Source organism: Macaca thibetana, chromosome 18 (assembly GCF_024542745.1).
Source record: "Macaca thibetana thibetana isolate TM-01 chromosome 18, ASM2454274v1, whole genome shotgun sequence".
Lineage (NCBI taxonomy): Eukaryota > Metazoa > Chordata > Mammalia > Primates > Cercopithecidae > Macaca > Macaca thibetana.
The window spans coordinates 3849298-3875403 of record NC_065595.1 but is presented as its reverse complement, the minus strand read 5'-3'; the positions used below and the strand labels follow the sequence as shown (position 1 = coordinate 3875403).

General features: G+C 46.1%; 2 long non-coding RNA genes across 4 annotated transcripts in view; one reads left to right on the top strand and one right to left on the bottom strand.

The window, feature by feature from the left end:
- Positions 1-26106, bottom strand: part of LOC126941272 (uncharacterized) — a 199132-nt gene that overhangs the window by 75734 nt on the left and 97292 nt on the right. The gene's annotated exons all lie outside the window — the stretch shown is intronic.
- LOC126941277 (uncharacterized) lies at positions 12963-13456 on the top strand. Its single transcript, XR_007721226.1, has 3 exons — positions 12963-13006; positions 13122-13155; positions 13363-13456. It is a non-coding gene; the product is annotated as an uncharacterized LOC126941277 (long non-coding RNA).

Genomic DNA, 26106 nt, shown 5'->3' with positions numbered 1-26106 from the left:
TCCACACTTCTACCTTAACAATGTAACTCCTATCACAAGCAATAGAAGGGGAAATATTTGCTACTTCTTTTCAGAACCTTAATTTCTTTCTCATATCTAAAGTCTGTGCCAACCAGATCTTCCACTTTCAGCTACAGAGTTGTGCATGGAGTCCCTAGGTTTTGTGCGGTTTACACTCTGGGTCTGGACAAGGAGGACCTACCAGTGATGGCATCATTGGCCCCACCCATGCCAGACATCTGAGGCTCTTCCTCTTCATCTCTCTAAGTCACTGTGGTTGGAAATGACTAAATCAAACCTGGGAGACGGTGTTTCTCAAAGTGCCAGAAGAGACAAGTCAGAACATGTAGAAGTGGTTTTCTAAGCAATTAACTGCAATCAAATTGCTATTGCCATTATGTAAATACTGGACACCAGCCTATGACTTTTTTTTTTTTTTCTTCCTGAGACAGAGTCTCGCCCTGTCACCCAGGCTGGAGTGCAGTGGCACAATCTCAGTTCACTACAACCTCTGCTTCCTGGGTTCAAGCAATTCTCCTGTCTCAGCCTCCTGAGTAGCTGGGACTACAGGCACCCACCACCATGCTCAGCTAATTTTTGTATTTTTAGTACAGGGTGGTTTCATCATGTTGGTCAGGCTGGTCTTGAACTCCTCACCACATGATATGCCCGCCTGGTCCTCCCAAAGTGCTGAGATTACAGGCATGAGCCACCACACCCAGCCAGCCTATTGCATTTTTTTAATTTTTAAATTTTAAGATTATTGATTTGGATATTCTACAAGTGGCAAAGGAGAGGCATTTTACAGTTTTCTGCCACTGAGCACCAATGAGCACCACATGATGACTTCAAAGTCCTTGTAATTAACACTCCTAATACAATTACACACCTAGTATAACCACTAAGCTGGGCCAGCCTATATTCATTTATTCAACTAATATTTATTACCTACTCTAAACCAGGTGTGTAACTGCAGTGGGATAAGAGGCAACTTACCTCATCTCACTGAGCCTATTTTCTGGAGAAGGGAAGGCATGAAAAAAATCAGAAAAGTCATTTTGAAAAGGTGATAATTGACCTGAGGCCTGAAGTCACCAGGAAGTGTGGGAGGCTGGCATGCCTGAGGAGCACTGAGGAAGCAAGAGAGTCATGGGATGGAGGTCAGGGAAGTGGCTGGGACCATATCATTAGGGGCCCTTGTGCTCTGCTAAGAACTCTGGATTTTTAACAAGAGTGCAATGCAAACAATTGAAAGGAATGGTGTGACCTGACTGCCGTGGTTAGAGGACTTCTTGTGCTCAAGCACAAAGAACAGACTGTAAGGAGCAGCTGTGATCCAGGGAACCAGATACGAAGATATTGCCTGGGCCAGGTCAGATGATGCGCTAGAGGAGGATCAGCAGAGATGATGAGAAGTGATTTGAGTTTCATTCTTTCAACATATGTGTGATCACTGATTTAAAGTCTGTGATAAGTCCAACATCTGGGCACCCTCAGGGGTATTTTCTAGCGGTTGCTTTTTTTTCCTACATACGGGCCACACTTTCCTGTTTCTTTGTGCATCCCATAGTATTTCTCTGAAAACTGGACATTTGAGATAATAGAATGAGGCCACTCTGGAGTTCTGATCCTGCCCCCTCCCTGGGGTTTTTTACTGTGGCTGTTTTGTGTTTTGTTTTGTTTTGTTTTGTTTTTAATTCCATAAAGTCTGCATTCCCTGTTATATGGGACTACTGAAGTCTCTGCTTGGTTAGCTTAGCATTCAGCTAATGACTGGTCAGAGTTTTCCTGAGATGTCTTAGCCAGCAAGTCTTCCAGGAGCCCTTTAACACCATTGCGTGTGTCAAGCACATCTTCAGTGCCCAGGCCATTCCCAAGTCTCCCTTCACCTTTACTTCCTGCTTGTGCAGGGCCTCAAGGTCAGCCAAAGGTGAGTGGCTGGGGACTCCTTCAGGTCTATCCTGAGCCTGGCTATAGCCCTGCACATGCAAAAAGCCTGAAGATTTTCCAAAAGAAAGGCACAGCTCTTCAAAGTCCTCCATGGACATCTTGATCCCCAGAATTTTTTTTAGTGCAGCTCATTATTTTTAACAAATGCTCTGGAGATGGGACTTTTCTCACGGAGCTCTGAGTCAGGTCAAATAACAGCAATGCCCTGTGAAGAGAGTTTTTCCCAGGGAGCTGTGAGATGGATCCAGTGGGGACAATGCCTCGGGGATGAACCTTTTCGAGGTGCCCCAAATCCACTCTGCCCTGCCCAGTAGCGGTGAGGCTGTTGGATTTTGTGATTGCTATGATTTTGAGATTCCTGGTTTTCAAGGATACTGTAGGACTGAGGACAGAAAGAAGGGAGCAGGCCAAGTTAAAAACACAGCTCTGCTGTTCTTATCAATGTTCAGTCATTTTTCATGAGTAGATGTTTTTCAAGTTGTTGTAAACCTTGGGTCAATTTCCATAGTTCTGGATGTTGTTGAAAAAAGGCTAACACTGATAATTTTGCCTGTATTGTCATTGCTTTTATGGAGAAGTGGATTTATGGAAGTCCTCTCCCCACCATTCTGAAGGTCCCTCCTCCAGGAAGTGATTAGATTGTAAAAATATATTTGAAGCAGGGTCCATAGGATTTCTCAAAGATTTGGATGTGAAGAACAAGAGAAAGAAATGAACTGAGGGTAATTTTGAGGCTTGGGTCCTAAAAATTAGAAAAATTTAATTCCTATTTATTGAGATGGGTAAAAATGGGAAGAAAGCAGATTTCTGCAGGATGACCAAATGTTTAGCTTTGAACACATTAAATTTGAAGTTCAAATTAAGCATTGAGGTGCACAGGCCAAGTAGGCCGTTGGACAGACAAATCTGGACTAGAAGGACTAAAAGATATCACCTAAAAATGATAGTTACAGCAATAGAATACGGGCCTACGTAAGAGGAATACATGTAAATAGAGATCCCACAACAAAGCCCTGGGGTGTTCCTACATCCATGGGCAGGAAAATGAGGAGCATTCAGTAGAGGGAAGTGAAAATAAGTGAGGTAGAAAGAGAACCAGGAGGAAGTGATGTCTCAGAAGTCAAGTGAAAAAATTGGTACCAAGGGAAGGATGTTATCAACCACATCAAAGCAGCCAGCAGTTGAGCAAAAGCAAGTCCAGCAACCAACCACTGGATTTACCAACACAGAGGCCAGGAAGCACCTTTAAAAGAGCAACCCCGATGGAGCAGCGGGGTCAAATCTGTAAATGGCTTCAAAGGAGACATGTTGGGGAGGCCATGGGGACAGTGAGTGCAGAGAGCTTTTCTGGTTGTTCTTTCAAGGGAAGCAGAGAAATGGGGTCCCGTCATCATGGTCCTGCCGGGTGAGATAGTCAAAGCAGACCCTGGGCCCCAATGCCCACGCAGAGTGTGAGGGTTTTACTCAGGAAGCCTTGGAGAATCATGCGGGGCTTGATTTTCACTTACGCCCCAATCAAAAAGTGACTCTTCCACATATGGGAATAACATATAACATGGCTACCCACTTATTTTGGCAGCAAATGTGTTAGTCTGTTTTGCGTTGCTATAAAGGGTTACCCAAGATCGGGTAATTTACAAAGAAAAGAGGTTTATTTGGATCACGGTTCTGTAGGCTATACAGGCATGGCACCAGTGTTTGTTCAGTTTCTGGTGAGGCCTCAGGAAGCTTTTACTCATGGTGGAAAGTGAAAAGGGAACAGGTAGGTCATATGGCAAGAGAGATGGCAGGCTTTTTCAACCAGTTCTCGTGTGAACTAATAGAGTGAGAACTCACTCATCACCGTGGGGAGGGCAACAAGCCATTCATGATGCAGACAACTCCCACCAGGCCCCACCTTCAACACTGGGGATCACATTTCAACATGAGATTTGAAGGAGACAAACATCCAAACTATATCACCAAGCATCTGTGCAGCACAGCTCTTCAGTTAGAAAGAAGGATAGGCAAATGCAAATAATTAATATATCCTGTAGACAGGGCGTCAGTCTATGGAAGGATAAAAGCCTTCATGGAAACCAATTGCCGTCACCTATACCTACAGTGATCTTCAGGTGATTTGTGTGATTGGAGACATAAAATAATCAGAAACCATAATTAGGGCTCTGATAGAAGAGGGCTGCAATACCAGAGAAAGTTTTCTGGTACAAGCCTAGTGAGAGACAAGGAAGAGGGGTAGCTTTCAACAATTCTTGCAAATCTCCCGTGAAGCTTTTGGGGTTTGGGGCAGGTTTTGTCTGCATTTGTTTGTCTGTGTGAATTCATATATTAGGGTAGGGGGGTTCCAGTTGCTTAGTGAAGAAGAACTGAAATTTATGTCAGATCTCAATGTTCCTGTTTTAGAGTTGCATGCATTTGTGATTATGTTCATAAATCACAATACAAAGATAGTCCACGTTGGAGAAATATGCACAGTCCCTGCCCCCAAATACTGAGGTCATCCGAAAACACTGTGAAGCTGTAACACCTTCTCCCAACTATTAGGCCCCGTGATTACAGTCAATTCCTGGCTCCTAGATTATGCAAAGCAGGAATGTGGGCACCCTGAGGACATTGTCTTACTACCTTTTTTTCCATCTGGATATGCCACATGTTAGAATACCTCACGGTTCCCTCTCTGTATCAATCATCCTGAAAGCAAATCGCTAAGCCTCTTGCAATTTAGCACTCCCAAAATGTGTTTGATATAATGAACCTCACATTTTTTTACCTGAAATATTCTTAAAGATGTTTTCATTTATCTCATCTCTGAAAATTGCATATCTCTTGCCATGCTGTGAAAGTTTCAGGCTGTCTTTCCTCCTCTCTGCCATCAACAGACAGAACGGAAGCTGGTAACGACTGATGCACTACCCTCGGTTTTTAACTCCCCAAACACACCTCATTTACTGCCCAATCAAACTCAGTAGTTGCAGCAGTTAGCCAGGCAGGCCTTACCCTGGAGTTTAAAATTCCCTTCCCACAATATATATAGTTAGTCTTAATAAATAAATGACTTGGACCATGCATTATATATCACTCAAATCCACAAGGACACAAATTATGTATAATACATCGGCTGTGTAATTTATTTATTAAGCAAAACGTGAATTTTCCATGCTTGTGTTTGGAGGCACAGTTTGTCACACGCAGCTAAATGATGTATTCTTATTAGTCCCACTCAATTACGAAGTCATCCCTCTGTGCACGGTGTATTTGTTAATGATAGTGCCACAACGCTGCCTCTACAATATCTGTGATTTTAGTGATTCATAACCGCTCACTAAAACTGTGAAAATGATAAATTGACTGCTGTTGATTAAATGCCGCCAACAGTATGTTTCATATGTGTTTGTCGCAGTTAGGAGTTAAAGAAACAGCATTGCTCAAAATCATTTAAATATCTAATTAAGCCAAGCCCTCACTAGATATAAAGAACTCATCAGGATACGAAAAATAAAAAAAGAAAGCTCAGTGGGAGAGGAGGAAAGAAACACCATCTGTAGACCCTCACCAACATAGCCTCATTGACGATAAAGAGACTGTCATAATAACCATGTGGAAGGGGCAATGCCCACATTTTTAAAAGCATGGGAGTTAGCCCCTTCTGCTCACCAGCACAGCTGCCGGGCTATCTGATGACTGGCCCTCAGCTCTGGGCCCTTAGCCTTGGGCAGTAGTGGATTTCAGTCACTTATCTGGAAGCCCTGGGTGATGGCCTTTGAAACTGGAGCAAATTCACAGAGGCTTGGAAGGAGGGAGATGCGGAGGCAAGAAAAGGGGAAGGAATATTTTCAAGCAGTTTCAAATCACATCTCTTGGCTTCCACTGCAGCGAAAGGGTTTGTTAATGCTTCCACATAACAAATGGCAGCACAAAGGAAAATATCATTTCAAACAAAGATTAATTATCTTTATGGCTTTAGATCATTTTTTTCTCCCCTTAGATTAATCCATATAGAGGTCTTATTGGTAATATTCAAAGCAGTACAGAACAAGCCCAAGCCCAGAGAATGCTCTGTGCCGGCACCTCTGCTCCTAATTTAGGCTGCTGGAGTGGGTATTCAGGGTAATAAAAATAGATACCCGGTGAAGCTTGGTAATCTTATTAAGACCAGCCAGGAGGTGTTTATTTTCTTTTTCTGCTATTTTGAAATCAATTGAGAAATGTAAGTGGAAAGTGCATGAATTCTTTCAGAAATCAATCTTCTTAGATTAGACCATGTCTCCGGGATGTTTGGAGCAGAGTAATAACAACAAAAGTGGGCTATTCTTAATTTTAAAATTTTGTTTGTGCCTAACACACTTTTTAAATTTTCCCCTTATAAAGATAAAACTTAGAACAATGTCCCCATTGCTTTAAAATTGTTTCAAAATTAAGGTGCAGCATTGATTATTAACAGCCCAGATCTATAACTGACCATGAAGAAAGAACCATGTCTTACATTGTCTTTGCAAAAGCCAATTTCACTTTTAAAACTTAAAACTCAAGAGAGGGTGGTATGCTGAAGTCTTAGATCTTTTGAATGGCTCATAAGAACAGTCATGGTATGAACTTTTATAGGCAAGGCAGAGGTCATTTTCAAATTCTACCAAGAACTCAAACCCTAACACATATGTATCAATTTAAACATACTTAGTCTTGAAAGTTGGATGATTTCCTTTATGTCAAATATCCCTAGGGTACCTTTAACGACATTTAAAAATTTTATTCTCACATCTGAAAGCAATTCCACAGTGTCCTGGACAACTGGCATCTTAGGGACCCGTTGAACCCTTACTAACTGCTTGGATGCCTTGTATGGCAGTCACAGAGAGTCATTCCCTCATTTATAAGGGGTTTGTTTTGTTTCCTTTTGTTTCTACTGCATCAAGTACAGTTTTTCATTTATTTCCTGACAGAGCAAACTGACTTGATATGCAAGTTTGTACAGTGATGGCCAGAGGGAACCCAGATTCAGAATCTCTTCTTCTCAGGTTCACTGCAGTGGGAGTGGAAAGATCCTATGTCCTCACTTGTGTTCTTAATTAACTGCAAAAGGTTGGGCAAATAACTCACTCTCTGCATCTTAGATTCCACACTTCAAAATGGCAAATATTAAGATTGGTGATAGGCTGTTTCCATCCTTATCTAACCTTTGGATTTGACTCTCCCTCCTTCCCTGGTAGCACCAGGACCTCTGGTTTGCAAATGGCTCAGCATCTATCAGGCAGGTCCTGGGTGCAGCCCAGGCCTCCAGCACTCCCAGTGTGTCAGCCCATGCTGGGGCACACGTAGGTGGCACCCCAAGGAAGCATCACTTGGGAATCTTCACCTACCAGATAACATAAATTAAATGGGACCTAGTGTCCATTTCACATCTGCATGTTCTCTCCCATGCCCTTTGCAGATTAAAAGGCCTAATCATTTTGCATAGCCCTGTAGCAGGTGCCCTCTGATTACTCCTTCTCAGGGCTCTTTGTGTAACCACCAAACCCCGGCATTTACAGAGATGTTATTACGACCAAGAGTAAAAAGCTGACATTCTTTCTCAGCCCCCTTGTGAGTTAGATCAAGACCTTGCCATATAGGCATGTTCTAGAAACTTCTGCTCCTTCATCAGTGATGCCATGAACCACTCTCCTTCTTAAGCCTCTTGCTTTCTTTGCCAAATTTGTACAAAAACTTTTTAATGTAAAATAGCTTAAGAAGAAACAAACCTGACTTACATGAAAGGAAAACCCCAAAAGCACAAAGTGATGGCATACAAGAGTGCTGTCATTTTCCACAAATAAAGTTGTTCAGGAGCCCTCCTGTGAGACAATCACACAGCAAAATGGAAATGGGAAATTTCCACAGGAGTTGTTCAGCTGTAAAGAGTAAACCTGTGAACAGTCTTTTTACCACCAGTGGTAGCTATACGATTAAAAGGATCTGTTTTATCGAGCAGCCACGCAGATGAGCAGACATCATGCTCCTAGAATTATGCGCTGATTTTTCTAATAGTAATAATAATCAAAGTCCTTTGGAACAGTCCTTTTGTTAGTCCTGCACTGATGTCTTCAGGTATAATAAGGGCTGCAACAGAGGGGCAGAAATTCCCTCCTGAGGATCCTCAGCACTCTGTCTGACAGGGCTTCAATGCCACCTCTGATGTTTCATGGATAGGGTGGAGACCGAAGCTCAGGTTCTGGATGGCAGCATCCTGGGCATTGCTGGTCTAGGCATGTGACCTGCCCACATTGGAACCAGCTCCCTCCCCCCGCACAGTGGAGCTGACCACACCACCTGCAGCTGGGACCGGAAACAGCTATACACTGAGAAAGGACCCCTGGTCAGAATGCCTTTTTTTTATTTCCATGATTGGAAATTAAGCAATTTCTGTTGGTTTGTTTTCATATGTCTATTTGAAAGTACAAATATTTCTGGGAATATTAGCCTGCATTGGTGGTCATGTATCTCTTAGGATGATTTAGTTTAGAACAAAATGTTCTCCCTAATAACCAGCTGATATGGTGTGGCTGTGTCCTCACCAAAATCTCATCTCGAATTGTAGCTCCCACAATTCCCATGTGTTGTGGGAGGGACCCGGTGGGAGATAATTGAATCATGGGGGCGGTTTCCCCCATACTGTTCTCGTGGTAATGGATAATTCTCACGAGATCTGATGGTTTTTTAAGAGGTTTCCCCTTTTGTTTGGCTCTCAATCTTCTTGTCTGCTGCCATGTAAGACGTGCCTTTCACCTTCTGCCATGATTCTGAGGTCTCCCCAGCCACATGGAACTGTTGGGTCCATTAAACCTCTTTTTCTTTATATATTACCCAGTATCAGGTATGTTTTCTCAGCAGTGTGAAAATGGACTAATATACCAACTGAGATCTTTGTAACTGGAGAAAGAGAAAATGTTTGGAAGTATGAGGGGCAAGACACGATAATCTTGAGGGATGGGGCTCATTCTAGGGAGGGGACAGAGAGAAGTGGGCAACTGTGCTCGATTCAATGTATCCTATAGACAGAGTTCTACTTATTACCTATAAAGAGGTATAATATCACCATTTAATAATTTTAAAAGGCAAATGAAAAATAGAAAAACATTGAGACAGAAAAAAATCTATCACAGTCAGAGGCAGAGGTAACACCAAATTTCAGACCTTCTTATTTGATGGACAATGGATTTTAATAATAGGTAGAGACCTACAACCATGTAATTGTACGTGTGCTAGGTCTTTTACAATTGTCAATAATGGTATCCTCCAATATCTTGTCAACTTTATGCTAACAGTAATGTACATGATATACAATGCTCTGCATTTTAAAAAAATGAGAAACAAAACTCATAGCTGGACTATAAGACCAAGCAATGTGAGCAGCTGGAAAACATCCCATCCATTGAAATAGGCGAAGGATGGGGGAGGCACCTTGGAAAAGCTATCACGATTCTTCTTTATTGCTGGGCAAAATAACACAGCATTCTGCATCTGAAATGTAAGAAAGCGAAGAAAGATAGCAGAGATTAAAAGGAAGCAGATCTAGGCATAAGGACAGAACCTTCTGAGAAAGCACCAGCCAATGTAATAAGATTGTTTTTCACTTCTTTGTGAGTTAATCTTTGAAGATATGGTGTTTGTAGGGCCCTTGGAGGTCAACTGTACTGATGGTAAAAATATTTTCCAGATGAAGCAATACAGTCCAGGATGTATAATGGGGTCAATGAAACTGAGAATTAAAGGGAGACTGTGTAAGAAAATCTGAGTTATATGATCACTGCCAATATAACTTGCGTGTTTTCTTCTTATGAGGATTTATCATACCACATATAACCAACTGAGTGAGGAATAATAGAAATATGAAAATTATGATAAAGAGAAACAATAAGAGAATGTTTTAAATTCAAGGAAGAAGAAAGACGAATAAGAAGGGGAAGAATGAGGGAAAAGAGAAAGAAAAGAAAAAAGAAGCATTTTTAACAGGTTGCTTGTACAACCATCAGCGGGCTAGATGGGATATGGCTCGGGGTGAAGAAAAGGGGCACAGACCAAGAAAAAGTGATGCGATTCTGAGGATGAGGAGGAGAAGACAACCTTGGGTTTGAAACATGCCAGGCAGAAAGTTCTCAAAAATTAACTGAAAGCCAGGGAAGTCCTTGGCAGAGAGGCATTTAGGAACAACTGCACATCCCAGCTTTCCTTCCAAGGCCCAGCGACATCTGCTCAGTGTGGCAACAAAACTGCTGGTGGTCAAACAAGCAAGGAGCACGAGTTCACTAATTCGAGGAGCAGAAGATCATTTTCAAAGGGCATTTAGAGTTGGAAGTGCCTCCCGACATGTCAGGCCTGCAGGCGTTTTTAGACTGAGAGTGCAAAGGAGAGCCTACTTCCTGGTCTCTGAACCCAAAGCAAACGTGTCTTGAAGCTCTTGTGTTATTGAGTAGAGTTCAAAGAACATAAAACAGCCATCCTACAGAAAAGGCTCCTCGAGGACTGTGGTGTCGAGAAGAGATCAGAGGATCAGATCCCCATTAGGGCATCAAAGGGTAAAGAGGAAGGATCCAGGAAGAAGGGTAATAACTTTAGACTTCCACGAGAAAGACTAGAATATTAAGGTGCTAATGGCATACAGCCAGCAAACAAGACTGCAAATAACTGAATGGAGGGAGAATCATCAGGGTGATATTTACAGTGAGAGAGAGAAGGAAACTGGTGAGCCAGTAAAAAATTAGATAGTAATGAGAGGGGAGGCTTCGACTGGAAGGAGCCTTCAAGGGATACCTTCCCTGGAAACTGAAGTTTTCTATACATGGTAACCCTGGGAAAGCCTAGGAGTTTGTAGTGGGATCCAGCAGGAATGAAGGAAGGACTAGAAGTGAAAAATAGCAAGACAGCTTCTTCTAATAAATCAGCCTAGCCCATAAGCTTGATTGGCAACAGAAACCAAGATTCCCGTTCTCACTCCTCACTATTTTTGGCAAGGTTGACTCTCGTTTTCTCTGAATGGCCAATTGAGAATCCGGTCCACCTCACTTCAGAGTATACTCCACTGCTTCTGCCATTTCTGCATGGATGATGCCAGAATCGAAAGTTCTCTTCTAGAGTCTTTCAGCTTCTGCTCTCTGGAGGTACTCTCTTATAATCCTATCATCTGTACATGTGGAGAAGGCCAAAGAAAACTAAATGTGTTACAAGAAAAGAGAAATGCAAAATAATGACTGCTCTGATGCACTCTTGGCTTAGTGGCTGTAGCTCCTGCTCTCTGGAAAATGTTTAGCAGCCTGGAAAAACGTCCTAGGTCCCTAAGACAGCTGCAAAGCAGGAAGTCTGGCAGAGCCCGTCTAGAAAATGGTGCCTTGGGTGCAGTCTTACCTGTCACTTACAGTGCAGCTGAGTCCTCTCTAATGGTGTTCAAGTTCCAGGAAGATTTTTTAAAAGTTCTTTCATCCCAGCATCCCCACATAGCATTCATAGACCCTATAATATTTGGAAAGAGGAATGGCAAAACGCCTCACTTCCTTCTTAGGTGAGTGGAGGGAGATGGCAGATGCAGGAAGAGGTCCTTGTTGGCACTGGCCAGGGACACCTGACAAGGTGACAGCCAGGAAACTGTGCAGTGGAGAAGGCAGTGCTCTGGCCAGTGTGGTCTGCAGGGCCAATGTGGCAGAAGGGAGTTGAAAGCTCAATGGATGAAGACATTAGCCCTGAACATGCTCATGCTCCCCGAAGACCTTTACAGGAATAACCAACTGAAGATGGCAGTGGCTGCCTTCCTTGTAGCCTCAACTCAAGGGTCAAATGGAGGGAGAGATAGAAAGCCACCTTTGAAACAGGTTAGTGCAATGCAGCTGGGTATGCGAGCATGACAGTGATGACCCCAACCACCAACACAAAAGGTGTCAGAATGGACCCCTTCACGCCTTGCACAGTTGTCCAAGATGTGTACTGAACAAATCCAGCACTCTGATGCCCCTCATCAGCCAACAGAGACCCGCTGTGGTTCTCTCCATCATTGTGTGCCCACTTCTCTGGTGGTGATTTTGGTGATTTCAGTGGTTGTAAGACTGAGGAATTATTACAAAACTAATCAACATCAACATTTCTCTTAACCTCTTTTTAAGAAAGGAGTTAAAACATTAGGTCACCAGGCCACTAGGGAATGTTAGAAAGATAGCCAGCTTCCCAGACAGTGTTAGACTAAGTGCCAGGTGCACCTCAGGCCAGGACCGTCAAGGACAAGAACTGGTCTTAACATATCCTAGAAGAGGCATTTTGTTGGGGGCTTCCAAAGATGAGCTAAGTGCCCAACAAGACTCTTAAATTGTGACTTGATTTAACAGTCAAGTTTTGTGATACAATGTCAGACTGTATCACAGCAGCAAATATATACTACATACAATTTTACTATGCACACCTACGCAAAACATTCTCATACAGCAAAAGGCATTAACATTACAAATATCTCCATATCATAGAACAGAAGAGGTAAAACCTGCAACAGAAGACTCGGAGATTTAAAGAACTTAACTAATACATCAATGTGTTTTGTCGCCATCATCACCATCACTAGAGAAAAAGAACGTCAGTAGCCATGCTAATATTTAGCTGACATTTACTGTGTTTTGGTGAGGGAGGGTGATAAATCCTTTACATATGTATCTAATTTAATCCTCAGAATGACCCTACAAACAGAAAAACTGAGATCTACAGAAGTTTATGGAAAAGTGCCCATGATCACACTGCCCATATGTGGCAAACCTGAGGAATTCCCAAGGTCTGTCTGACAAATTCACTGAGGTCTGTCTGACGAATTCACCGAGGTCTGTCTGACGAATTCACCGAGGTCTGTCTGAGGAATTCACCGAGGTCTGTCTGACGAATTCACCGAGGTCTGTCTGAGGAATTCACCGAGGTCTGTCTGAGGAATTCGCCAAGGTCTGTCTGAGGTATCCATGGAGGTCTGTCTGAGGTATTCACCGAGGTCTGTCTGAGGAATTCGCCAAGGTCTGTCTGAGGTATCCATGGAGGTCTGTCTGAGGAATTCACCGAGGTCTGTCTGAGGAATTCACCGAGGTCTGTCTGACGAATTCACCGAGGTCTGTCTGAGGTATCCATGGAGGTCTGTCTGAGGTATCCATGGAGGTCTGTCTGAGGTATTCACCGAGGTCTGTCTGAGGTATTCACCGAGGTCTGTCTGAGGTATCCATGGAGGTCTGTCTGAGGTATTCATCAAGGTTTCTCTGAGGAATTCGCCAAGGTCTGTCTGAGGTATCCATGGAGGTCTGTCTGAGGTATCCATGGAGGTCTGTCTGAGGAATTCGCCAAGGTCTGTCTGAGGTATTCGCCAAGGTCTGTCTGAGGTATCCATGGAGGTCTGTCTGAGGTATTCATCAAGGTCTCTCTGAGGAATTCACCAAGGTCTGTCTGAGGTATCCATGGAGGTCTGTCTGAGGAATTCGCCGAGGTCTGTCTGAGGAATTCACCGAGGTCTGTCTGAGGAATTCACCGACGTCTGTCTGAGGTATTCGCCAAGGTCTGTCTGAGGTATCCATGGAGGTCTGTCTGAGGAATTCGCCGAGGTCTGTCTGAGGAATTCGCTGAGGTCTGTCTGAGGTATTCACCGAGGTCTGTCTGAGGAACTCACCAAGGTCTGTCTGAGGAATTCGCCGAGGTCTGTCTGAGGAATTCACCGAGGTCTGTCTGAGGAATTCACCGAGGTCTGTCTGAGGTATTCGCCAAGGTCTGTCTGAGGTATCCATGGAGGTCTGTCTGAGGAATTCACCGAGGTCTGTCTGAGGAATTCACCAGGGTCTGTCTGAGGAATTCACCGAGGTCTGTCTGACGAATTCACCGAGGTCTGTCTGAGGAATTCACCGAGGTCTGTCTGAGGTATCCATGGAGGTCTGTCTGAGGTATCCATGGAGGTCTGTCTGAGGTATCCATGGAGGTCTGTCTGAGGTATTCATCAAGGTTTCTCTGAGGAATTCGCCAAGGTCTGTCTGAGGAATTCACCGACGTCTGTCTGAGGAATTCACCGAGGTCTGTCTGAGGAATTCACCGAGGTCTGTCTGACGAATTCACCGAGGTCTGTCTGAGGAATTCACCGAGGTCTGTCTGAGGTATTCATCAAGGTCTCTCTGAGGAATTCGCCAAGGTCTGTCTGAGGAATTCACCGACGTCTGTCTGAGGAATTCACCGAGGTCTGTCTGAGGTATCCGTGGAGGTCTGTCTGATGAATTCACCGAGGTCTGTCTGAGGAATTCACCGAGGTCTGTCTGAGGTATCCATGGAGGTCTGTCTGAGGTATTCATCAAGGTTTTTCTGAGGAATTCACCGAGGTCTGTCTGATGAATTCACCGAGGTCTGTCTGAGGAATTCACCGAGGTCTGTCTGAGGTATCCATGGAGGTCTGTCTGAGGTATTCATCAAGGTTTCTCTGAGGAATTCGCCAAGGTCTGTCTGAGGAATTCACCGACGTCTGTCTGAGGAATTCACCGAGGTCTGTCTGAGGAATTCACCGAGGCCTGTCTGAGGAATTCACCGAGGTCTGTCTGAGGTATCCATGGAGGTCTGTCTGAGGAATTTACCCAGGTCTGTCTGAGGAATTCACCGAGGTCTGTCTGACTCCACTGCCCAAGCTTCCAGTCACGGTTTTACACTGCCTCATGCTCAAACGATTGCTTTGTTAAAACAAAGTCTATGCAAAGTCATCTGTGAAACCAGGTCTTGTTTGGACTCGTAAACCTGATTATGTCTTCTTATCCTCTCCCCATCCAGCTATAGATATCAGGTTTTACAGAAGCAGAACCAGGGTGTGGTTGCAGAAAAAAACAAGAACAGTGAAAGACGCGTGTGGCATCAAGTCTCCATCTTGCAGGAACTGGCAGCGATGGTCCGAGCCAGCGCCTCTCGAGGTGGCCTCCTCCTCCAATGCAAGGGAAGGACTCACCAGGGGCTTCCCTGCCGGTAGGGCTCAGAGATGTCACTGTTATTTCACTCAGAACCCATCACCAGAGCCTGAGATGCAGTGCTGTGTGCAGGGCAGATGGGCAGCTTTGAGGGAAGGCCTGAGCGCTTCACCTTCAAGGACTGGTGCTGACCCTGGAGCACGCAGGGTGTGGCGTGGAGCTGCGTCCCCTGTTACTCACCTCAACGTGTTTTAATGCTGTTTCCTCTCTCCCGTTTGATAACCCACCTCTTCAACCAATGACCTTCGATATTTGAGTGGTAACAGAAACGGAACCACTGTGGCAATAAATTGCTTATAAGCTTGGACAGAAACATCTGCTGACCGAGTTAGAGCCTTGACTTTCCCGACTTCAGGGAGGGGAGATTCCACTTCCCATACACTGGCCAGTTGCCACTCTCAGCACAAACCTGGGGGACTTATTTACAAGACCATTATTTGTTTTTCCTGCATATTCTGCAAAATGGTTCAACATAAACGGAGTGTGCTGCACCCAGTGGAGTTTTAAGAAAGAAAAGCCCCAGTCTGGATGCCAGGGGGCAGTCCTCTAAGAGTCCCCGGTGGTAAGGGGCCCACCCTGCCCCTTCCCACAAGGGTGGTCCTGTTGCAGAACCAGCTACAGGTCCTGCCTTCTTTATTTTCTCCTTCTTGCACTGCTCCTTGCCTTTGAAGAAGGGACTAAAAAGAAAGGAGAAAAGAAGAAGCCACAGTGGCAACAGAGAAGCGCTTCCCCGCGCCTGGGGCGCCGCGGTGGCCCGTCCTCCCATGTCCTCCGCGTCCTTCCCAGGCCCGGAGTCACGCATCACTCATCTTGTCACATTGAACTCCGGATGCTCCTGCCCTAGAGAATGCTCTGACTCCGGCAATTTTTCTTCATTCTCACTAACAATTTGGTAATGAAATATTGATTTTTAGTTAGATTCATATTGATGCTATTAGGTTTGCATTGATAAATCATGCTGGCCTCCTGTCTGGAAGGCTAGAGAGTGCCACACTGAGCCCTGGAGATTACAATCAACTCATTGATGTGTTAATTTGATGGATTTTTTCGTTCTCTTAGAAGGAGTGGGAGGGTAAAGGAAGATTTTTCAGTGCGGCATTGTAAAGTTTTCACAGTGAAATCAGGGACAGTAATTGCAGGCTTCGCGGGATACATTCGCCTCTGAAGAATCCTTGGGCTGATTTAACCAGGTTGTTAAAAGCAGGACAGGTGTGGGGCTGGAGGGGGAAGGTGGGGGGATGTGGGTGAGGGCTGGGAGGATATGACACACCTTGTAAACACTGTTCCAGATCCCACACGGGGAGGGGAAATCTCGCGGTTAAATCCTAATTAAGCCATTTACAGGAGTCATGAAGCATTTCCCATCTCCAGGACAGTTTGCGCGTGAAGACTGCCCCGTGCCAGGCAGGTGTGCCCTGGGCTCCGCCGCCGCCCTCCACCCTTTCTGGGGACACTGGTGCGGTTCTGGGGGCATCTCCCTCTGCTTTCTCCTTTGCAAAGTGCCCCTTAGGAAGTCTACGTCCTCTGCATCTGCAGCCTATTTTAAATGGCCTCTAGATTTGATTTATGTTTCTGTGCAAATGTGATGCCTGTCATTAGGGGATAACACCTGCCCACGCCCAAGGACCGTATTGTAATTCCCTTCAGAGGCCCAGCATTGGTGGCGGGGGGAGGATGTTGCAAGCAGCCCAGGAAAGAAGGGGCTTTCAAAATGGTTAGGTAGGAATGCATTTGGCTTGGTTTGTTGTTGTTTTTTTTAAAGCAAACCTATTACATGACCAAGCACGTGTGCTTCACCTCTGCGAGCTTTACATCGCCTTTCTTCTGATGAGCGCAAAATGACAACTTCACAGAACCAAATCCATTCAATTAAATTCACCTATGAGAGTGTGTGCATGTGTGTGTGCGTGTGTGTATGCATGTGTAAAACTGCAAGGCCTGCTTTCTAAAATAGATGCAACACACACAGACACACACGTGCGCACACACATGCACACGCACGCACACACACGCACATGCACGCACACACACGTGCACACACATGCACACGCACACACGTGCACACACTTGCACACACGTGCATGTGCACACACATACACACGCGTGCACACATGCACACACATGCACACACGCACACACACCTGCACACACACGCACACACACACACGCATGCCATGTGTGCTGAAGGGTGCCTCTGGTGGAGGGTAATGGGATGAGGAAGGGATGCTTGTATCAGCTTCTTTCCTCTTCGCAATTTGAAGAGCTCGGAATGACCAACCAGCCACACTGATGGGCCACATCTTAGCACACAAGCTGCCTGAGTGGCAACCTGGTCTCTGGAGCCTGCCAGCAGGTACTCCCGGATGGTGGCACAGAGGGGAGCCTGTCATTAAAGCACAGGGAACGGAGCTCACACAGATGGAAGGTCATCGTTCACCTCTCGGCCACCCTCGTAGGAGTTACTGTTGTCCCTTCTCAAGGTTGAAACATTCTATATACGTTGTGTGTCTGGCTGGCTGTCCCTGCAGGGGGAGGGTGGGGAGAGAGAAAGAGGTGACTGATTGTAGCCTCCTCGTTATCACTCCAAAGATATTTTTGGCAGCAGTCAGTAAGGCTTGGGAAAGCAAGAACTTCATATAACACAAAGCTTTTCAAGAGCACATAAGAAATCACCATGATAAGTTTCCTAACTGTGGTCATTTACTCCCAAGCTCTCAAGGGCTCACACTGCCAACGCTCTCCTTCCTTTCTGAAAATTCATCCCATGTTACCCCTGGAAGGAACCAACTCCCTCTGGGACAATTCCTGTGCCCAGGCCCCACGATGCCAGGTTCAAAACTTTGATTCCAGCCCCCAGTTTGAGTATGGAGGAGTGAAATGAAGTCTCCTATGTGGAAAGCGTTTGGTCCACTCTAAAACCCTAGGCAAGCTGGAAGCCGTGTCCTAATCAGGGTAACCCAGACGCTGGGGAGGTGAAACCTTTCTGAAGCACAAGCTCCAGCAGAACACACAGTGTTCTGTACCAGGCAGTTGGACATCACGTCACAGGCCGAGCCCTATAGGATTCAGCAGCTTACATCTCAGGTGGACCACAGGGCGCATTTACCCCAGGGAGGACCCTGAGTCACCCATGCTCAGGATCGTGCTTGGACTGTGGCTGTGGGCATCCGGGCAAAGGGGCTACTTCCCATCAAGTAATTGTCCATCTAGGTTGCAGCCCTTCCCAGTCTCAACAGATGTCCCCTTGAATCTATGAGTAGCTCTCCTTAGACATTGGCCCCACCTTCACAACTACAACTCAGGCCTACTCCAATCCCAGCCAGTCCAGCCCCACAGGGCTCACCATGTAGGATCTGCCACTCAGATCTGCTGACTTCCAGCTGCCCAAGTCCAGCTGACTTGAAACCATAGCGGCCCCAGCAAGGAATGACATTCAGGTTAATCTCCATGAACCTCGCAGTCAGAGAACTCTCTAGTCAAGCTTATGAAAGGCTCCTTCATTGACTTTTTTGTCACATCTTAACAGTGATGCTAAACACACACACACACACAGACATAACTCTGACCTCAAAATTTAGGATCACTGGGGAGATGCACCATCTATATCAATAACCCCAACTCAGTCTGCCCTCCCCCAGGTGAGTACATGCTGGAACTGCAGCTGCACACCTGCACTCCTCCAGTCTCTCTCTGTCCCCTACCTGCTCTTTGTGTTGAAACTGAGCTTGCCTGTTAAGAGACGATCTGCTAGACGCCCCCCCCCAGGAGTCTTCCCCAGCCCTCTCAGGAGGGTTATCCCCATCTGCCTGGGCCCTGCAAAATCAGTGCAGTGCTTGCTGCAATTCCCTAAAGCTGCAGGGATGCCTCACGTGACGTCTCCACCCCTGGACTTCCAGTGTCTCAGAGTGGGAAGCATGAGGGACCCACTCCACATCCCCAGGGCTCAGCATACCACAGGGTCTAATCGTGCTGGCTGAGTTGACGAGTGATCCAAAGTGTGGTGCCCCTTCAAAGTGGAGAGGCGACCATACCCAGAGAGGCGGTCTGAGATCTACATAACAGACAGGCTCCAAGACCGGGTTGCAGAATGAGATGAGGGCGGGTAGGGCAAGCAGAGGGGCCGCAGAGCCTATGCCCAGGGAGGAAGATGCACACTGTGTTTTGGGACCGTCAGTCCCCGTGGGGCTGAAGCACAGGAGCCCAGGGGAAGAAAGCGTGACTGAAAATGTGGCCTGCTGGTGTGTGGTGGCGGGCCACCCGTGGCAGAGCTGAAGTGTGAGTGAAACGCAGTAGCAGTGGGAAATTAGTGGAGGGCTTGGAGTAGAAGTTGTTTGCTTAGAATTTTGTTTTAAGAACAACTAACTTAGTATTGGTTGTAAATGGATTTAAGTGCAGAGGAGAGAAAAAAGACAGGCAGACCATTGAAAGACGACAGGGTCTTCCCGACAAGAAACATTGAAGGCCTGAGTTTTTAAAAATTAAGTTAAATTAGAAATCGAGGCTTTCACACGTATTTCTTGTGTCCCCTTCCTCATAGCCTGGGATAAAGCGTTCCATAATCCTTATTGAGACTTTGTCGTTTCTGTCCTTCTTATGAGTGTACAGATTTGCAAGAACCCAATCTAAGAGAGAAGAGCTCCTGGGAAGACATATGCAAATCCGTATTCAGGGAGGAAAGAGAAGCGTGTTTTAAATTTACCAGAGGCATTTCCTGCTTAGAAGAAGGTGGTAATGATTTTCTATTCACCACGGATTTCCTTCCCTTTCCCTTCCGTCCTCTGCTGAGCCAATGAGGGAGTGGAGAGAGAAGGTATTTTCTATTTAGAAGGTATTTCCCATCTAGAAATGACCCAACTTGGAGGTCTCCAATGCACTCATAAAGCAAATGTTCATTCAGAAACTGACATCCTGTGTACACACAGGCACCCACAAAGTCAGTGATTTTACTTAAAATGTCCATGTTCGTCACTCCACATTCAAAACACACTCTGTTTTGACTTAGTAACCAAAAGCTGAAAGTGTCCTTCCTTTCATTTATACTAATGATCTTTGGTGTGATCAGGAGCACAAACAGAACATGTCAGCCGGGACTCCAAGCCCTTCAATACACAGGATGAGTCTGATAAAAGCGTTGTCAGCACTTTCCGACCACTATTCAATTATTTCATATTTTGGTTTAGAGAAAATAACACACCCATATCTATGGAGAAAAAGACAACATGTGTAGTTTAAGGCTGTATCTGTTATAACAGACATCTTAAACACACACCATTATTGTTAAAAGAAATCCCCAGCCAAATTTTAAGTCAATTTAACTTCTCTTGTGTCAAATTGAATCTGACTTTGAAGTTATGAAATCTCCAGATTCTGACTAGGAGCTTCAAAAAGTACTAATAAACTAGCTCCACGCTTCTCCCAGAACATTGACGAGCAGAACACATTCCAATAAAAGAAGCGGAGAAGAGAAAATAACCCAACATGAATTCACACTTCCCACATTGGTTAATCCCTTTCCCTCTCTGAAGACACTACCTTTTAAAGGGAGGCAGACAACACCATCAACTCCATATAGCACACATACTAGTCAGCAAACATCGTGTACCCAGAGCCATCATATAGGGGTGCCATGGAAGGGCCTCTAAACGCCGTGCTCCTTGATCCGGTGAAAGCATAGTTTCCTCATTCCTACCAGAGTTAGACACACACCGGAACTCAAACATTAAAGTCCTACGTTGCTTGTCTCTGAAGGCATTGCACGATACAGAACCCAAAGGTGAATGAATTTTTTTTGATATTGGAATCAGTTTAAAAGAAAGACATTATGTCACTTACTTAAAAAATATCTAAATTCCCTTGCATAACAACTCTAAGCGTAAGACCACCATGTCTTCAGGAAGTACCTTCCCTCTCCACTCCTGCGTTGGCTCAGCAGAGGACGGAAGGGAAAGGGAAGGAAATCCATGGTGAACAGAAAATCATTACCACCTTCTTTAAAGCAGGAAACGCCTCTGGTAAATTTAAAACACACTTCTCTTTCCTCCCTGAACACAGATTTGTATATGCCTTCCCAGGAGCTCTTCTTAGACTGGGTTCTTCCAAATTCAGACTCTCAGACAGGACTTAGGATCCCAGGAAGCAAGGGAGGGAGGAGAGGAGTGAGTGGGGAAGGGAAAGGCAGCCAGTGGCACGTGAACAAGGAGGTGACCCCTCCCGGGGCCCCTCTGAATTGACCATGGAGGAAAGGCCTACACACTTGGGCTGGCATCTAATAACTGCCACCCTCGGGTTGAGGGCTGCTCCTGGAGCCTTACTCCTTTGTATCTCCAACCTCTCCATGCTAGGCCAGAGAACCCCCTAGAGGAGAGATCCCGTGCAGTGGATGGGGTCTGGTTGTGGGGACTCCAGGGGCAGCCAGGTGGAGGGGAGCAGGCACACAGCATCTGCAGTTCCCACTTCCCTGACAAGTGGACTCCCCATCCCTGCTCAGCTGTCCAGGGACTCACCCTTCACACTCTTCCCTCAGTGAGTCCCTACACCCAGCGTGTCACCAGCTTCTGTCTTCCGGCTACTTCTCCTTTTCCATCACCATTGCAGGCCCAAAGCATCTCCTCGTCTATATCACAATAATTTCCTCCTCTCTGTCTTCCAAACCTCACACCTTCTCTTTCCCCATCATGTTTATACCATGGGTGCATCTTTCTTAAACATGTTTCATGTCTGTCTTCTCAAAAGTACACATCCAAACCCCTCTACCTGCCTTTAAGACCCTCCGGGAGTTGGTTCCACACCAGCGGCAAGCTTTCCCCCACTCCTCCCCACTCAGCACCCACGTTTACCAGGCCAGGCGCCTCCCACAAAGCCCAGACACACATGGATGTCTTGGCTCATTCTCGACCCCACTGGGGGAACTGTGACTCTGTATGGTCTTTCTTCTTCCGTATGGTCTTTCTTCTTCCGCGTGGCCTTGTGTAAGTTAACTGGAGAAACTCAGATGCAGAGAATTGTATCTGCAAAATGGGCAAGCTCTGCAATGTGACAAAAGCACTGAAACAAGGTTCTACGCAAACACGGCAGGGCTCCCCAAGGGGTAGCAGGGCTCTGGAAGCCCCGGCCCCTTCTCTGAACTTGGCCACCCCACAGCCGCAGAAATAGCCTTTTCTTCTCAACTTGGAAAAGTCCCGCCAATCCTATTCCTCCAAGAAGCCGTTCCTCCCCTCACGGTAAACCAAGCTCGCACGGACCTCGGACTTCTCTAAGTTCTCGTTTTACTCAGGGTCCGCAGGGTCAGTGAGGCATTTAACTTTCCTTCTGCAGTTTCGTGGCTTGTTCTTTGTTCATCAACTCACTCCCCATAGAGCCTGCGTCTGGTACATGGTGTGCCTCCCCATCAGACCCCAGCGGAGGGCCCTATGGAGGGGCCTCAGTCAGGCTGGGCTGAGGGGCTGATTGAAGTGGGTCTGCTCTTGTATTGCTTTTTGGCTTTGTTTCTTTAAAGGGCCTGAGAAGTGTCTGCTAACCTCCAATAATTAACCTTCTGAAGTAACAGAACTGGGGCTTATCCTAATAGTCCTATGACTGGGGGAGTCTATAATGGTAACAGCTGCTTATTGACTCACTGCTCTTTTTCAAATAATAGGGAAATCATTTTCTAAGAAGCTTTAGACAGACACAAGACAAAAAAATCCGTTCTGCTAGGTGGACTGTGCACTTTGACACCACAATTCAGCACCCAAAAGTAGACGTGTAAGAGATGTTGATGTCTGCAGGTCTTGGTGGAGGATGTCAGGGGACAAATCATGAGCAAACAGAAGCTTCCTTGGAACTCTGTTGGATCAGCAGCTCACAGAGAGGGGGTTGCCCAGGGCTTCCACTGACTCTCCATAGACACCACATGAAGACCAGCCTCCGAGAGGGGCTGCCCGTGCCGGGCCTAACAGGAGAAGAGCTAGAGAGGTAGAGGCAAGTGCAGAGTCCTCCTCTGCACCACATGTATGAGGCTGAAGACTGGAAGTTGCACTGATTCTCTTGTGGACTGACCCTCATGGTTTAGGACCCAAATGGCAACCCAGGGCCCATGGACCTAGCATGGTCGGCCATGTTTTGTTTCATCTTTTAGTTCAAATATGTAGACATTGTTCAAACATTGCTTGATTTCGTATAAATACTCATACTTGACTTCTCTGAAAAGCCTGGCAGAGGGTAGGGCTTGGAAAGGCACTCTGGAGCCAGACGGCCTGGGGTGAAATCCCAGGGCAACCAAACCCTAGATGTGTAATTTCAGGTGACTTCCTCAGGCTGCCTATGCTTGCCTTACAGACAGCATGAAGACCATTACAGTGTTGCTGTGTCCAGCAGAGGAATTCATAGGAATAAAGGATGTAGAACAGGGCCTAGGACATAAAAAGCCTCATCTATGTGTGAGCTACGATTTATTATTTTTTTTTTCTGACAAGGTAGATCAACTTTCCTACTTGGGAAACATTTTTAAAGCCCCAGATTCTGTCTCCTTTAGATGAATCGTGTTCTTTCCTCCCCAACACGGTGTCTACCACTCCTGCCATGCCCAGCCAGGGCCACCTATCAGCGTTTTTCTCCCAGCCATTGTAGGCCATGGAATACACTACCCCAAACATTATAGGTGAGGCTGAAGGTGGCATCATACAATGTGACTGTGGTGGGAACATCACACCAGGTACTGGTCAGCAACCCAGTGGGTGAAAGAACAAGGTGTGGTGGGGTGGTGACACAAGCTAGTGCAGACACAGGCAGGGAGGAGGCAGAGCCTGGCAGAGAGAGGCAGGCGGTAGCAGACGCGAGGGAGAAAGGCAGCCCGAGCCTTTGCGGTATCATCCCAGGCTGGGTAGAGAAGGCAGCAGGTGGTGGAAATTTAAGTAGCCAAGCCAGTTCAGAGATCTGAGAATCAGGAAGGGAGGCACCAAGAGAGAGAAGGGCCAGCCCACGGGCAGCCCGGCACCAGGGAATGGCGCACAAGGCCCACAACTCAGCTCTGAAGACACGTAGGAGTAAATCACCAGAAGAAGGTCAAGCCCCAGTGTTTTGACCAGTGATGACAGAGCAGGCACAGGCTGCCATCCCCCTGGTTTTATGGTCCCTCCTCCTGGGATAAGCTGGCCAAGAGCAAAGGCCAGAGGAGGCCACCACCCCGATACAGGCTGTGCGCTGGGGCCGCAGACTCAGGACTAAGGTTTATAAAGATTTATAAAAGCGTGCCTACCTAGCAGACACCACACAGATTAATTCAGGCATCTAAGCGATTTCTTAATCAGCCACAAACAATTCCCAGGTCTGAAGCACTTATTTCTTCTGAAACACAGAAACAATTTCAGCCAATGCATTTTTTTTTTTTTCTAAATGGAACAATGAGCAAATACAATTGCTATTCAAGTCCTGGGGCAAAATAGTGGTTACCAAAATAATCGACCCTACTTAGAGCGCATAAGAAAGTCATAGAAATTGCAGGCGATTTTGTGTTCAGTGGAAAAGCAGGATTCCTATTCCCCCTGACTGTTGGTTTCACCCACACTCCATGAAGTTTCTAAGTAGGTGAAGGAGGATAAAGTCTCTCCAATAAAACTTTTCTAATTGAAAATCATTACCAAACTGCTTTCTTCTAAGACAAACGGGCTCCTGTGCTAGGATCTCCTGCCCCTTCTTCAATCACATCTTTCTGCAGCGTCGCTGGCAGGGCCAGGTCAAAGGAGAACAACAATGGTGGATTTGACTTCAAGGACCCACTTACAATTCCCTCTCTGACAAAAATAACTTCTTTCATGGGGAATTTGAGAATCTGAAAATTGGTGAGCCTTCTCTGTGGGAGACCAGCACAAAGCGAGGGCATCTCGTGAAGGCCCTTTCTTCTAAGGGTCGTAAAACCCAAGAAACACCTTTGGATGTTCCGGCCCCCACCTTAGCGCTGTTCTTTAGGCAATCACAAGAAAGGGGCTTTGTCCCTGAGAACAAGGCATCTCTCCTTCCGTGTCTATTGTATTTGGCCCCTGCACGCACCTGTCAGGATGTTGACAATATTTCCAGTGAGGCATTTTCCTAATGCATTCCCTCCCCTGGAGGGAACCCTCTCCTTGACATCTGTGACAGCCCCATAGGTGGATCATTTTGTGAAACGGGCCTTCAACGTGAAGCTTTCGCTGTGATCCTGACCTCATTTAATTGTCTATGTCTTCAAACGTCCAGGTTGTATTGGGGCCACAGTGGCACGTGAAGGCCCCCCGTGGGCAGCTGGGGCGGCAGGTTATTCTGCAAGCTGTGTACTTTCCACAAGTTCCTTGGCCTCCTGGGAACTAAATTCAAGATGGTGGTGATCAGTTCAAACCCCCAGACAATTTGGATCTTGGCAGCCTCGGCAGTGAGTTCTTTACCTGGTAATTTAGTGGCAATTTTCTATCCCCTAGAGAAGCCTGCCTGTGGATGGAGGCACAAGTCTGTACCTAGCCCATGGCCCACCAGACATGAGAGCAAATAGGCACTTCCGGTCACCTGCTGTCATCACCCTCTAGTCCACTGACCGTCTTGACTTCCTCCTGACCCCTGTGCCAGTTCCCCTGTGTCTCCTGGAATTCTTAATGCTGAAATTCACCAGAGCCCTGTCCTTAGTGCTCTGGTGTCTACTTTACCCTCTTAGCCTTCCAATCCCATCTCAATGGGTTTAAATGTCATTTAAAGGCCAGTGGCTTCCAAATCTCTCTCTCTAGCCCTGACATTTCTCCCGAATTCTAGGTGCATTTAGCCCATTGCCGACCCTCCATGGCCATGGGAATATCTGATTTGCAGACTGAAGGTGTCCAACCCGAACCTGCTCCTCACACAGACTTTCCTAAGTTGAAAGAAATTCAATTATTTAAGTTTCACAGGGAAAAATAAAATAACCTGTGCATAATCTTTGGCTCCTTTCTTTCTGTCGCCCTTCCTTAAGTCCACAAGCAAATCAAGTTGACTCTGTTTCAACGTGTATCCAGGGATCCTATCCCATCTCACCGTCTACCCTTCCAACACCCTGGGTGCATCTCCAGCCCTCTCTCCCGGCTTGCTGCTGTTGCCTTCTCACTGCCTTCCCTGCTTGCATCTTCGCCCCCATCCCCAGTCTAGACTCAGCACAGTAGGTGGTTAAAGGGACCCTTTCAATACCTATTTTACTCCACAACTC